General features: G+C 32.7%; 1 long non-coding RNA gene and 1 gene segment (V, D, J or C); both read right to left on the bottom strand.

Annotated features, from left to right (window-relative positions):
- The window catches only part of LOC309545490 (T cell receptor alpha chain constant-like), a 115,036-nt gene that overhangs the window by 58,093 nt on the left and 42,532 nt on the right, over positions 1–14,411 (bottom strand).
- On the bottom strand, positions 1,768–8,390 carry LOC309544327. The gene is made up of 4 exons (XR_014224847.1): positions 8,378–8,390; positions 7,328–7,381; positions 5,030–5,137; positions 1,768–2,360 (listed from the first exon to the last, which is right to left on the bottom strand). It is a non-coding gene; the product is annotated as an uncharacterized lncRNA (long non-coding RNA).

Genomic DNA, 14,411 nt, shown 5'->3' with positions numbered 1-14,411 from the left:
AATCACCTGAAAGAATGGTTCCTAATCTGTCCTTCCAGACTTGAGACTCCTATGTGCAGCCTGGTCCCTGAGTTGAGTGCTCCCACAGAGCATGTCTTGGGGTTGATTTACTAAAGTTTAGCGACTTTACATTGCAAAATGAATATTTACTAATCTTAGAAAATATAGAGGAACATGTTCACTTCAATCAAGCATCCAATTAAGTGTAACAAAAAAAAAAAAAACTTCTGTCTTTATTTTGTCTTCTGTCTTTACCTTGCACGTGACTGGATATTTAAAGAAAATGCAGTATCAATTCAATACCCGAGATAAGTGAACATTCATTTTGCAAAGTGGATGTGTCAGAACACAGTCCATTTACTATAATAGTAAACATTCATGTATTTTTTTTTCTTATGAACATGGAAGAAAAATGTATATTTAGTCAGAGGTATTCCCTAATCAGATTAACATTCACTGTTTTGCAGTGAAATGATCCTGCAATAATAAAGTTAATATATATATATTTTTTTTTCATTTTTTACCACTTAAGAGGCATGTATTATTTTTTAGTGCCCAATCCTACATATTTGTGTTAGCTTTGGTACCTTGGATATGTTCACGTACCTGTACCAAAATGTAAAAAAAGATGGCATGTTAATTTCAAGATAAGGTTTTTGTATCTAATAGAGGGAATAGAAAATGATGGACTGATTTACTAAAGGAGCCAAGACTCTTCAGACAATAAAATGTGTTGTCAGTTATTACATTGCTCTAGGGGTTTAAACTTTATAGGAGTCTTGGTAGTGACATGACTAGGAAATTTGGGCACTCACTGTACATATTCAACAAAGTGAATATGTAACAGTAAAGCAATAAAAAAATAAGAGCTCACTTTATTAAAAATAGACCACTGTAAGATATAGTCTTATTGGTTACAGATGGCCTTGCACTTTGCATTTAACACCATAGTCCTTGGGCTGTATTATTGAATGTGCTCAAAAAATAACAATGTGACCTCTCAAACAAGCTACTTTATTACCTTCAACATGAAGCCATTGTGATAGTCTGCTCATGGTAATGCTCAATAATGTAATAAGATGAAAGGTAATAACAAATAAGGACTATATATATATTTTTTTAATAAAACATTTATTTGCAACATTGTAAATAAACATCATTTTATAAAAGATTTGACAGCTATGTTTACATGGTACAAACTTTACATACATAATACCACAAACATACATGTAACATTCATTTTAGTCAAGTGAATCACGAAAGCTGGGGGAATAATACACTAATTGCTTTTTGATAGCAATAATAACTGATGGTTGACATGGAACTGACAGAAATAAAAAACAGAGATTAAGTCCGTTTCACACTGGTGCAATGTGGAAAAACCCTGCGATTCAGTGCCGGTTCCCGCATCGCATCTGAAATGCACACTGATTCACACTGATGTAAGTGAATCGCTGCGGGTGTCAGTGTAAAGGTAATGACACCCCCAAATCAGTTCGAAGATCGCAGTGTGAACTGTAAAATGGTGCAGGAATTGGATCGCATTGGTGTGAACACCAATGCAATCCGTTTCCAGTGTGGACCAAAAAAGGGTCCTGCACCATTTTAGCATGAATGCAAAGCGATTTCAGCCATACAGTTTGTATGGCTGAATTTGCATCGCACAGATATCATATGTGATCTGAAAAGCAATGTGATGCAAATCATATGCTATGTCTGTGATCGCACAAGTGTGAAACCAGCCTAAAAGAAACTTTATAAAAATCCATTTATAAATGAAAGAGCAGCTATACAAGTAATTATACAATCTATTTAAAATAATAAACATTTCTCAATAATAAAGTTATCATATGGAAGGAATATGTAAAGGACATGAACTGTATATATTAATTATTCATTGTTGTGACATTTGAAAGCACATTTATTTTCTGTTGATTTTATAAGATTTACAAGAGTTTACTTTTTATCTTTTGGAACAAATAGTTTGTTACTTATTAATGTTATCACAATGATAGGTTTAACTCATATACTTCCCTAATGGCTTACTCTTCATAATATCTGTATGTGCCTTTACTAATTGATCTGGGCCTAACTTCCCAACTCCCACAATTCAAAGTGCATTTCTCTATAAGTTGCTGGGGTACATTGGAGAAGCATTGGCAATAGCTAAAACCATGTAATTTTTTTTTTTTATATAATAATAGCTTTGATGTATTTACATATGTATAAATCTTTAGATATTACAAGTACAGCATAACAACATGTATCCAAATCCAGTTCACAGAGAAATAACATTTCAGTTATTTTTCAAGAAAATGTGAGAAAACAAATTATAGTCCATATGTCCAGAAGATCAATTCCTGTTAGGGAACAGGAACAAATGATTACAATAGGAAACTCACAATAAACTTAATCAAAATACATCTTTAAACTCACATATTCAAAATTTAAACTCACATTTTAAACATCATACAATTTACTAAAGAAAAGGAGAACATACAGTTAGATAGTGAATGCACTTAACCAATCATGTGCAGGGCACATTTTTTAAATATGTGCCCGATTTAGTGTTCTGAGGGAACACGCATTCACCCTATTCTTTTAGCTGAGTGAACATTCTTTTCTTCTTTAGTAAATCAAGCTCAATCCTTAGCAAAGAGCATATATGCTTAGCTATGTAAATACACTGAAGCCATATTTACTTTCATCAACCAATCATGTGCAAAAGCCTGTTTTTTCCTTTTACTGCTGAAAATTTACTTCTGTTTAAAATGTCAAAATATTAATCTACGGAATTATTTAATGTTATCTATGAAGCAACATTTTATATAAAAGGGTAATTTAGTAAAGAATGTAAACTTTCAAAAATGAATGTTCACTTTACTTGGTAAATACAATAAAACTCTGTTCACTTCAGTCCCCTAATTATGGCAAAACAAAGTTTTTAAATTGCTGTGAATTGGGGTGCGCTAAACAAAATTAAGGTTCCTAGCGTAAACACACTGAAACAATGAATGAAAATACACATGTGACCATCTCCATAAAGTTCAAATCAATAGTCCAACAAGCAGAGATGTATAGTAACGAAGTAGAACTACTTAAGTATTGTACTTAAGTACCGAAATGCGGTATCTGTACTTTCCTAGAGTAGAATTTTTTTCTCCTACTTCTACTTTTACTTCACTACATTTTTTCAATGATTTCGATACTTCTACTCAAGTATTTTTTTTTGTGCTGCATAGTTACTCGTTACTTTAAAAAAAATTACCACTGCCAGAACAGTAGATGGCAGGTTGCATAAAGCTCAATAAAATGTGCATAATGTCATGTGTAAATCAGCGCATACGAAAATAAAGGCTGTGTATAATAAAAGCTGCTATACCAAATCTTTCCAATAAAAAGAAAATATGAAACAAACAAATAAATGGTGCTACAGCGCTTAAAGTGCATCAAGAAACTACTAACAAACACAGGTTAATCATTTGAATAAATCATTTGAAATAATAAAAACAATATGATGTTCAAACTTTTGACTTATTTCTTTAATAACTACATAACACAGTACTTGTACTTCTACTTTCAGTACTTGAGTAGAAATTTTTTTTCAAAACTACTTGTACTTTTTACTTTTAGTACTTAAGTAGCAAATTTTTTGAAAAAACTACTTGCAATACTTAAGTAAAAAAAATGTTGAATACTTTAGTACTTCTACTTAAGTAACTTTTTCTGCGAGCACTTCCACTTCTACTCAAGTAATTTTTTGATCGAGCACTTGTACTTTTACTCAAGTAGAAATTTCGAGTACTTTATACAAGTCTGCCAACAAGTGCAATAGTGAAACTGTAAATATGCAGGTGATGATAAACGGTGATGAAAAATCAATAAGTCCACAATTTGTCCAATATATTGAACACTCTTCATCCTGTGACGGTGACCAAACTTCTTGATGAAAATCAACTCTGGTGATAAAACAACTGTGTGATTGAGTGATTCCCACCACCTTCAGGCTTATCTCCTTACATACAATGATGGGCCTCTTACCAAAAGGTGCAGGTAAAGCACGGTAAAACCGGAGATCAGAGATCAGCGCTGTACAGGAGAGCGGACTGATAAGGTGGGAAGTCTGCCCAGGGCGTCTGGCCATTCGAGAGAACCTTCATTTAGGGTGATTTTACTGCGCTTTACCTGCACCTTTTGGCAAGAGGCCCATCAGTGTATGTACACAGAGTGGGAGTGTGGTGGAGGATCTCTCCTTATCAGCTGGCCGCATTTATCAACCTTGCCCATTAGCTGTCAATATCTGGTAAGGAGATAAGCCTGAAGGTGGTGGGAATCACTCAATCACACAGTTGTTTTATCACCAGTGTTGATTTTCATCAAGAAGTTTGGTCACCGTCACAGGGTGAAGAGTGTTCAATATATTGGACCAATTGTGGACCTATTGATTTTTCATCACCGTTTATTATCACCTGAATATTTACCGTTTCACTATTGCACTTGTTGGACTATTGATTTGAACTTTATGGAGATGGTCACACTAGTATTTTCATTCATTGTTTCAGTGTGTTTACGCTAGGAACCTTAATTTTGTTTAGCGCACCCCAATTCACAGCAATTTTACCACTATTAGGTATAGTTTCGGTAGCAGCTTTACTTTATATCAGCGCACTCCATTTTTTCACCAAAGTTTTTAAATTACTCGCATGTTTGGTTAAGCAGAAAAAGTGAATAACGTGATGTTGAGTTCATTTCAATCTTCCATTCATTTGCCAGCAAAAAGTATAAATATTTTTATTTAATTTAGCACATGATTTGGTAGTCAGAGCAAATCCAGCTTTGCCTTATTCACCAAGCTAAATGAATATTGTTTTGCTGAGTGAACAGTCTTAAAAAATCAACACTAAAAGGATTTCATGTCAATCAGTAATCCTCTAAGAACATTAGGACTAATCACCTGTAAAAATATCACCAAAACAATAATAAACCTTCTCTTTCATCTTTACTCAAAATCCAAAACAGTATTACCTACCTTAGGATGACCAAAGTCGTCCAGTTATTATGAGATTATATACAATAGCTTTGGCTGTAAAAAACCTCCATCCAAGCACTGTTAGAGATATTGTGTTCAAGCTTGGATCTGAAAGGAAAAAAAAAACATTTTAATGTTTTTGGTAGATACTAGATGTTAAATCACTTAAAGAAACATTCACTTCGCCAATTCATAACTTCCTCATCATCTCCCCACTAGAGCAATTACACTTTTCAAAGGTCTGGTGTTGATTGGTGTTAGAATTTAGACAGAGACAGACAAATGACGTGACTGGTGATTGACAATTTAGGCACAAGCACTGTCATATAGGGCAGTCACCTGCTCCTCAATACCTGAAAACCCATCTGCATTAGCAAAGGTCCAGAAGTGTGAGGGGTGGTGGTGTTTCATGCCTTGGATGTTGGCTTTGCACAGACACTGTCTTTTGTCCTGACTGGGCAAAGTGAGAGTGCCTCTTGAAAGATTTTTCTTGTGGCTTCCAGAAGTAAGTAGGCTAATGTTCTAAAGGAGTTGAAAATTATCCAATCTTTTGAATAGCAAATTTCTTGTTTTAATTATTTGATCTGCATATGATTGGATATTCAATTATGAACATGAATTTGCTGTTCACATGATTGGATGGATACTTGAAATGAATATTCACTAATTTATTGTGGGAAATATCTCAACTACTTTAGTAAACCAGCCTTGATAGCTCAGTGCTTGGGTTCCTTCAGTCTGCATACTACTGTAGCAAATATGAAAAGGTCTAACTTTCCCTGTCTTATTTTTAGCAAATTTGTAAAATAATATTTGTAACAAGCCCTGTTGTAGCTAGTAGATGCAATAAGAGATTCTACATCTAATTGAAATATACCTTTTGGTTGGAGAGCCAATCCTTCTTTATGAAAACCTCAGTTTACATTATTTGTTGTTACTGAAATGCCTCTTTGTTAACTCTTATTTTGTGCCTTAGTTATTGTTGTTTGTGACAAATGAAAGTTGTAATGCCAACATTTAAGACTGTAATTTGTTAATGTATTTGGGAGAGAGGAAAGCACATTGCAATTCCTAAATGTCCTTATTTTATTTCTATTAACCAATTTACTGCCAGGCCCATACGTCATACAGACTTGACCGCGGGGGGGGGGGGGATTTTGGGGGGTTTACCCACACACACACTGGGGTTGATTTTCTAAAATTGTAGTGGAAAATCTGGTGCAGCTCTACATAGAAACCAATCAGCTTCCAGGTTTTTTTTGTTAAAGCTTATGAATGGCTACTATTTACAGGTGCTACAGATTTTGTGCTCTCCGGTTTCAGTAAATCAACCCCAATGTGTGTATACCTAACAAACTGACTGCTGGCTGTCAGGTGGAAGAAAACCAGTTGCTGGACAACCACCCAATAGCTTCCACACACCCCCGGTAATGGTCATCCCCTGCAGTGGGCATGCCCACACCATGTATCCTGGGCTCCGAGCATCCATACACGCATGTGCAAATGTAAACAAACACGCCGGGGGTTACTATACACGAAAACATTGATTGCAATACATGTTACATATCACCATGTACGTCGGAGAGAGAGAGCGCAATATTTTTAGCACCAGACCTTTGGTAACTCTAAACTGATGATGTCACCTATGGAAAATATAGGCTACTGAAGTTTGTTGCAGTTTGTTGCCATTTCAAAGGTGTATGCAATTTTGAGGTTTGACGTGTTGGGTATCTATTTACTCAGCACTATCTCCTCTTTTATATTTGACTAAATTTGCATTTCCTAGACCTTTGTGCTAATATCAGGTATCATAAGAATTTAGGCATTTTAATGCAATCTTCAGGGCTAAAATGATTTTTAAACATAAAAAAAATGCAAAAACAGCTCTGGCAGCAAAAAAGGTTAAAACTCCTAACTCTTTTCTTACTCTAAAGCTTTAACAAGCATGTTTGTGTTTGTGTCACAGAATAACTTCAGACTTTTAGAGATTCAGAAATGAGTGCTACCTTATCTGAAAAGTGAACTTCTACATGTATAAATGCTTTCATTTCTTGTAACAAACTGCCTTTAAGATTACATATTTTCATGTAAACAAAATATTACCCTATGAGATTTTTGTCCTTGCACCAGTAATGTTACAAATTAGAGGAAAATTAAATATTTTGGTATTCTTCAATAATAAATGAAAAACATGTACTGTCACAGAACAATTTACTTGATAGAAAGTTAAAAAGGAGTGGCTTCATTTTCATTTTTAATGACAGAGATACAATAGACTATTGTGAAAAAGTAACTTACTTGTTGTAAAAGTCTGATCGATGGAAACTGATGAGCAAGTCTCCTCAGTGACACCTGAAAAATAAAATAGGCTATCAGATAACAGCCAAATTCCACAATGATATGTATAATAGCTCCAACTTTATTTGTAATCATAATATAAAAATATATGTGGAACTAGTAAGATCCCTTCTACTGTTCCCTCCAATCAACTATGAGGACTGGCCGGTATCTGTGCAGATACTGATACTGATATGGAACTAATTTATGACAGCGTGTCTTTACACAAAGAACATGCTGTCATAAATCATTTATATGATTACTACAGAATGTTTAATTACCTTTGTCCACCCTAAAATGCATTGCCCATATTCAAGTTAAATACCTAAGACTGGTGTGTGCCCCCAATGGTAATGCTGTAGAAGGTTTTAGGGCTGAACAGGGACCAGTATTGTTTTTGACATTTATTATATTCTAATAATGGTTGTGGCATGCTATATTCTGGCTTCATATTCTATTTATAGCCAATATTTGCTTAGTCAAATAGAAAATTGCCTTTTTATTCATATGCCTCTCTGCCAGGCTCTTTGCATTGTTTGTGGAGGGCAAGCAGATAATGGGATCAATTTATTAAAGGAATATAACATTTTCACTATCCAAAGTTAGTAAAAAAAGATTTTCCCTAAACATTAAAAAAAAGTGAATATGACATTTATTAAGAAAAAATTCTCTAATAAATTAGTAAATCCTTTAGTAAATGTCTGTAGGCTGCAGACAGTTTTATTTTATTAAGACAGTGTTTAAAAAAATTCAGCAATCTACAGGACTCAGGCCATCCAATGATCCAACCAGGAGTTACACTTGAGTAACCCCTTTTCCTGTGATGAGGAATTGGACATGAGTGAATTACAATATCTGTTGTACTCATTTTGTATTTCTAATGCAGATAATAAATTATTGGTGACATCCAGTAGGAATAGATACATATATCTTATTAAATCGATATCTTAGTCTATATAAATATCGTTTTTTTTTTTTTTTTTGTGGAAACGTGAACTGTGGTTTAATTACCTGTGTCAGATTCTGGGTAGAAAGGGTTATTATCATATACCCCATTACAGGTAACATCTTTATTGTCATTATCCCATATGACTGTACTGTATCTCCAGACATTATTTGTTGAATTGTCCAACACAGCCACGTCATTCAGATTTACTTCTTTCCCATCAATTGATAACGTTTTGTTGGGGCTTGGAAAATTAGTGATAAGGCACACTGAATTTGGCAGATTGCCAACCGATTTAGAAGATTCCAATTTGTACACAGAGGGGATTGTTTGCTGTTTTTCTACAAATAAAAAAAGATAAGAAGATAAAATTGAGTATCTAATTCCTGTTCAAAGTTATTAGGACATCTGTATGATAAACATCTTAATGATAAAGCATTATCAAGAAATGTGTCTTTTGTAGTTGTGATTGTATTTTTTTTTTTTAGTTATTTTTTTCAAGTAAATTAGCCAAACGCATGAAAATGATTCTCAAGAAATGAAAGTTACATAATATCAAAATAAAAGTACAGTTCATAAAAACAATGTGTTTAGACTTTCCATGCCTATTATCTCAACACTGACACAAATGTTTTACTTAATTAGTGTTATTCTTACACAATTTATTTATATATTTTCTCCATGAACATGCCTAAGTTCTAAATCATAAAATGCAGGTAAAGTATAATACTGCAAAAACTGAGATGACATGCTGACTCATGAGTTGAGTCAGTCATAATCACACAGTGCCACACACACGTGTATTAAAAGAAACCTGTACTGAGAGAAATATGGAGCTGCCATTGCTGACCCTCTTATGAAAATTCGAATTGACTTGCCTCTTTCTGGCTTCAGTATTTTCTAAGACATTAAGCATATAAAGTTGGTTTGGAACACTCCTGATCAGCATACCTGTGCCACATTAGTGACTCAAAAACAAACTCATTATCCAAAGAAAATGTCAGCAAAGGCAGCCAATGTATTTTCATCCCTAAAGGTTTCCTTTAAATTATACTTCTCATGATGACTAATAGTAGTTTTGTTAAAAATTCCACTGACATCATTACATCATTATGAACATTTTCAGGGGCTGAAGCTATTGGGATACAACTATTTTTGTCAAATATATATATATATATATATATATATATATATATATATATATATATATATATATATATATATATATATATATATATATATAATATATATATAGAGAGAGAGAAAGAGAGAGAGAGGGGGAGTGGGAGAGGAATGGAGTGGGAGAGGGAGGGGGGAGAAGGAGAGGGAGAGGGAGAGAGGACTTTTTTTTTTACTATAAATTGTGTGTAAATCTTTTCAAAATTTTTAGTATTAGAAAGGTTCATTGATAAGTTGGAAACTAACCTGGCTTTACAACAAACTTGGTTCCCTCTCCAAATATCAGTTTATCATAATTCCTATCACAGTGATAGATACCATAGCAAGAACAGCCATCTATTTTGTCTGCCCCTGTGGAAAACCTCTTTGCTAGAAAAATTTTAACTTGCTTTTGCATTTATTCATAAATAAACTAAATATTTGTTTTGTCACTTTTTCTTCAAAATGCTCAACTCAATTTTGCAAGGGAGTTGAGCAGTACTTATTTCTACATGGAATATTATGACTTTAAGGGCAAAATATGTCCCCTTGTTCCAAGACATTTGCAAGCCATATTGGATGTTTAATCTCCCATGATAGTTTTTGATTTTTAATAGAGCCTCCTCACAGTTTGAATTGCTTGCAATAACTTTAGCAGTTTCATCTTATCTAGATGATGTTCAGAAATGACCTTGCTTGTTGTAACCTATTGATGGAAAGGAACATTGACGTAGTGTTAGCATACTCTCAGCTTGTTAAGCTTAGAAACAGAACAGTCTTAAGGAAAAACATTTCTTCCAATATATAGCTTTCTCTACTTACCATTATGGCCTTATCTGGTTAAGAATTTAGATTTACTGGTAAATCACAAATGGTTGTTGCAGTGACAGCTGGTTAACTATTCTCTTGTTTATTTTGAAGTGTATTTTTATTTTTTTATTTTAATATAAATGTTTAAATGTTAATTTTAATCTATTTTGAAGTGTATTTATTTCATTTTTTTTTTGTTTTAAACTGAATGGGAAAAAGTTAGAACCCCAGTCAGGTTATCTGGGGCTTTGTTAGAGAGGTTTTCACTATGCATTGGGGACAGCCATTTACCAGACTGGATTACTTCACAGTGAACTATTGGGAGATATTTTTTAAATCACCTAATATTAGAAATGTATTCAATCATAAACCACAATGCTGGTCATAGTATAAAATAATTACATTTTCAACTTTGATGGAGATCCAACATTTTAACCTAAACGTTTTATTTATTTATTTATTTTATTACTGCAAAACACATTTTTTTTCTGATTACTTACTGGGCTTAACCAAGAGTTTGGTTCCTGATCCTAATGTGATCTTTGCCCCAAAATTATTATCACAATGAAGCAACCTATGTTTTCTGTTAAATACTAATGACTTGGTCTCTGTTAAGTCAATCAATAAGGTTTTACCTATATAATTATTATATTAGAGACATCTTTAGGATTTGTTATCTATAATGTTTGGGATGCTCAGGTTTTATAAATAAATACATTTTATGAAATAGGGAATAATTTGAAAAAGAAAAGAAATACTAATAACAACAATAATGATAACAATATAAATTGCTTTAAAATGTAACAATGTTCTCCCTACCCGACCTCTCACTGTAATTATACTAGTTAGCATTGCTTCTCAGAGTGTCTACAGAATAACAAAAAATATATTATTATGTTGCATGTTTTTCCTGTTTTTTTTGTTTTTTTAAAAAACTATAGTTTATTTTATTTTTTTTAACTGATTTGTAAATCTCGCTGACTATTGGTTTGTCTATTTCACCACTGTATTGGGATTTTTGCAGCATGTATATTATTTGGATATTATTTTTGTTATTACAGAGCTATAATAGCTTTATTCAAGTAAAACTTTTTAACACTCACTTGGTCTCACAGTCACTCTAGTTCCTGATCCAAATGTAAGCTTGCTAGCACCAAAATTACACAGTGATATATTCTGTACTAATTACCTGTACAGCATATGAATGTAAACCTCAAGAGTTCTTATTAAGGCTATTTTTTCAACTCATCTGTGGCAAGTAGGAATTTTAAATTAACATCACTGTGTATCTTTTGTCCTCTGATTTATATGTTCTGACTACTATGTTTTAAACTTTTATTGAGGGAAAAGCGTACCATCCACCCTGGAGATTTTGCTGTATAGAAGAAACTGATCCTCAATATTTCCTAGAACCTTGCAGATTTTTCTTTCCGTTAATATAAAATATGTTTTTGTGTCTCTCCTTTGCTATCTTATATTTAAGCAAATATTGATTTGGTATACACTGTGCAATTGCATTAGCTAATGATGGCACAAATGCTTAATTATTTTAAACAATAATTTAAAGTAAATATCTTTCTCTGAAAAGATTATATCCAATCTTTTACCCCCAAATTTGAGGGTATATATTCTGAACCTGAGATATTAAACCACAGGCATCAGCATCAATCACTATGATAGTTTGACTTGAAAGACATATGTTTATATTTTCAGGCATGTATAATAACAAGTAATGGTTTGGGAGACATCCAAATTCATTTTGCTATTATTTTTTAATTTAGGATTCTAATTGATTTTTGTAATAATATCATTATTATTATTATAATTATTATCACCACTGTTAAGTATATTGTTATTTATATGATGCTGTGTGTTCCATTTATCCAAACCACAAAAAAATATAAACTATTTCAATAAAATGAATTGAATTGTATGAAAATATGTATGTATTTTGACTTACTATTTGTCATTTTTAGTATGGTTCCTGAGCCAAATATAATTTTCCATCCATCAGTATTTGCACATTGATAAATGCCATTACACTTTTGTTATCCCTCTAATGTTAGCTAACAAGGAAATGGTTGGTATGCCCTTTTGTAAAAAAGATGTAAAAATCCTGAATATACAATTAGTAGCACAGCTGTTAGAGACTATAGTGTTTTATATTTTGTTTTTTTGATTACTTTTATTTTACAGCAAATCCTTATCCACTGTAAAAGACATAATATTCAATAGGCAATTCTACTTTTAATGTAATAAACAAACTGAAATTCATAGCTCTTTTTATCTGATTGGCTGACTATTTGGTTCATTTTAAATGGACTATACGCCTAATAGCTCTTTTTATCTGATTGGCTGACTATTTGGTTCATTTTAAATGGACTATGTGCCTTATGTCCATGGGGAGAGCAAGCAACCTATGTCACTGTCTTAAGAAGGACAAGAAAGCCGTCAGGTGGAATTTTGTTCAACTAGACACTAAAACACATATAACAGTCATATTAGGTGCTTTTTCACTCATCCAATGCATACGCCAAGAATTAAAATAACTACATTTACAAATAAATGTCAATTTTCTGTGTTTTCCCTTGACAGTATTGGATGTCTAAGAGCCAGGTTTTCTCATCTAACATAATGCTTGCATTGGTTAGTCTTTTACCTCCTAAATTAGCTGCATTACTATCTATAGGTATTAACTATGGTTAATTATTATATAACTGGTATTTCAATAGTCAATATGCTTTACATCATATTATATCACATCATATGGGGTAAATTAAGAAGAACATAGGCTTTTCCCTGCATGAGATTAGGTGATCGACAAGAACATAGCTATGATCTATTCAATAAGCTCAGTAAATATTTAAAATTTCCTTAGTCAATCAACTCCAATATTTCTCACTCCCTTAAGTTATCATTACAATTTGTTATAATAATGTTGTTTTTTAGTTTCGCATATCAAAAAAAAAAAAAAAAAAGCATAACATGTTTATGGCAACAAAGACTGTAGTGTTCTGAAAATACTTTTTTTAATTGCAGTAAATTATGTACTCATAAAATAGAGCTTTACTAAGATTTTCTTTTTTTTTTTAAGACATAGCATTTTACTTACTAGATATGACTGTCAACACTGTCCCTTTTCCAAATATTAGTTTGTCACCAGCATAATTTGCACAATGATATATGCCCTGACAAATATTGTGAGAGTTCCTTCCTCTGTATACTAAATGCTGACAATTTACAGTATTTTATGGCAGAGGTACATTGTCAAGTCAGGCCTTTTTATTATAAATGGGGTAGCTTAAAATTATGGAAAAAAAGAGCAAACATTTTTAGACTATAGCTAGGAGAAGTTATATGATTGTAATAAACAACCCCAGCATAAATATATGATAGAGTTGGTTTACTAAAAGAGTAAAGAATTTTCACTTAGCAAATTAAATGTTTACTTAGCTTAATATAGGTGAATGTGGTTACTTCAGCCATATAAACATGTGCAAAGCAGAATCCTGCTTTTTTTTTTCTTTTCTGCACATGATTGTGTATTGGTAAACATAGTCTCCCTTTATTCTGAACACTAGCTGAACATTTATTTTGCTAAGTGAACATTTTTACAGGATTTTAGTAATATCATTTAACTTAGAAAACCAAAGACACAGGGCAAAACTGCAAATTTTAGGACAGATTTTAAAGAATAATTATAATTACATAAAACATGGTTTGCAGGATTAAACTTGTTATCGGCACGCGTTAGGTTGTACATGCAAAGGCTGACAGATTTGAACTTATAAATATATGACCAGACCTATATAAACTTGATGTTAGTTCTATTACTGGTCGGTTAGGAGTAGCATCAATAACCACATACATGTACTTGTGTGTATACTGTTGGATAGGTTTTCCCATATCTGTGTCGATGACAAATTAGTGGGTGAACAGAGACAGTAAAAAATTAACATACTAGATCTAAACTTCCCCCTTTTGCCAATCATTAGCCTGGGTATGGGGATTTAAGAATATATTTAAAGCCAAAAGCTTATTTTTTGTTTTGGATAGGGTAGGAAATGGTTACAATCTATGTTAGTCTTTTTTCAGTCTTATTGTGGAGATTTCTCTTAACTTCCTGTCATG

Source organism: Pelophylax lessonae, assembly GCF_965119305.1.
Source record: "Pelophylax lessonae genome assembly, chromosome: 1".
Classification (NCBI taxonomy): Eukaryota; Metazoa; Chordata; class Amphibia; order Anura; family Ranidae; genus Pelophylax; species Pelophylax lessonae.
Note: the sequence above shows the minus strand (reverse complement) of the source record. Positions and strands in the feature narration are given on the sequence as shown.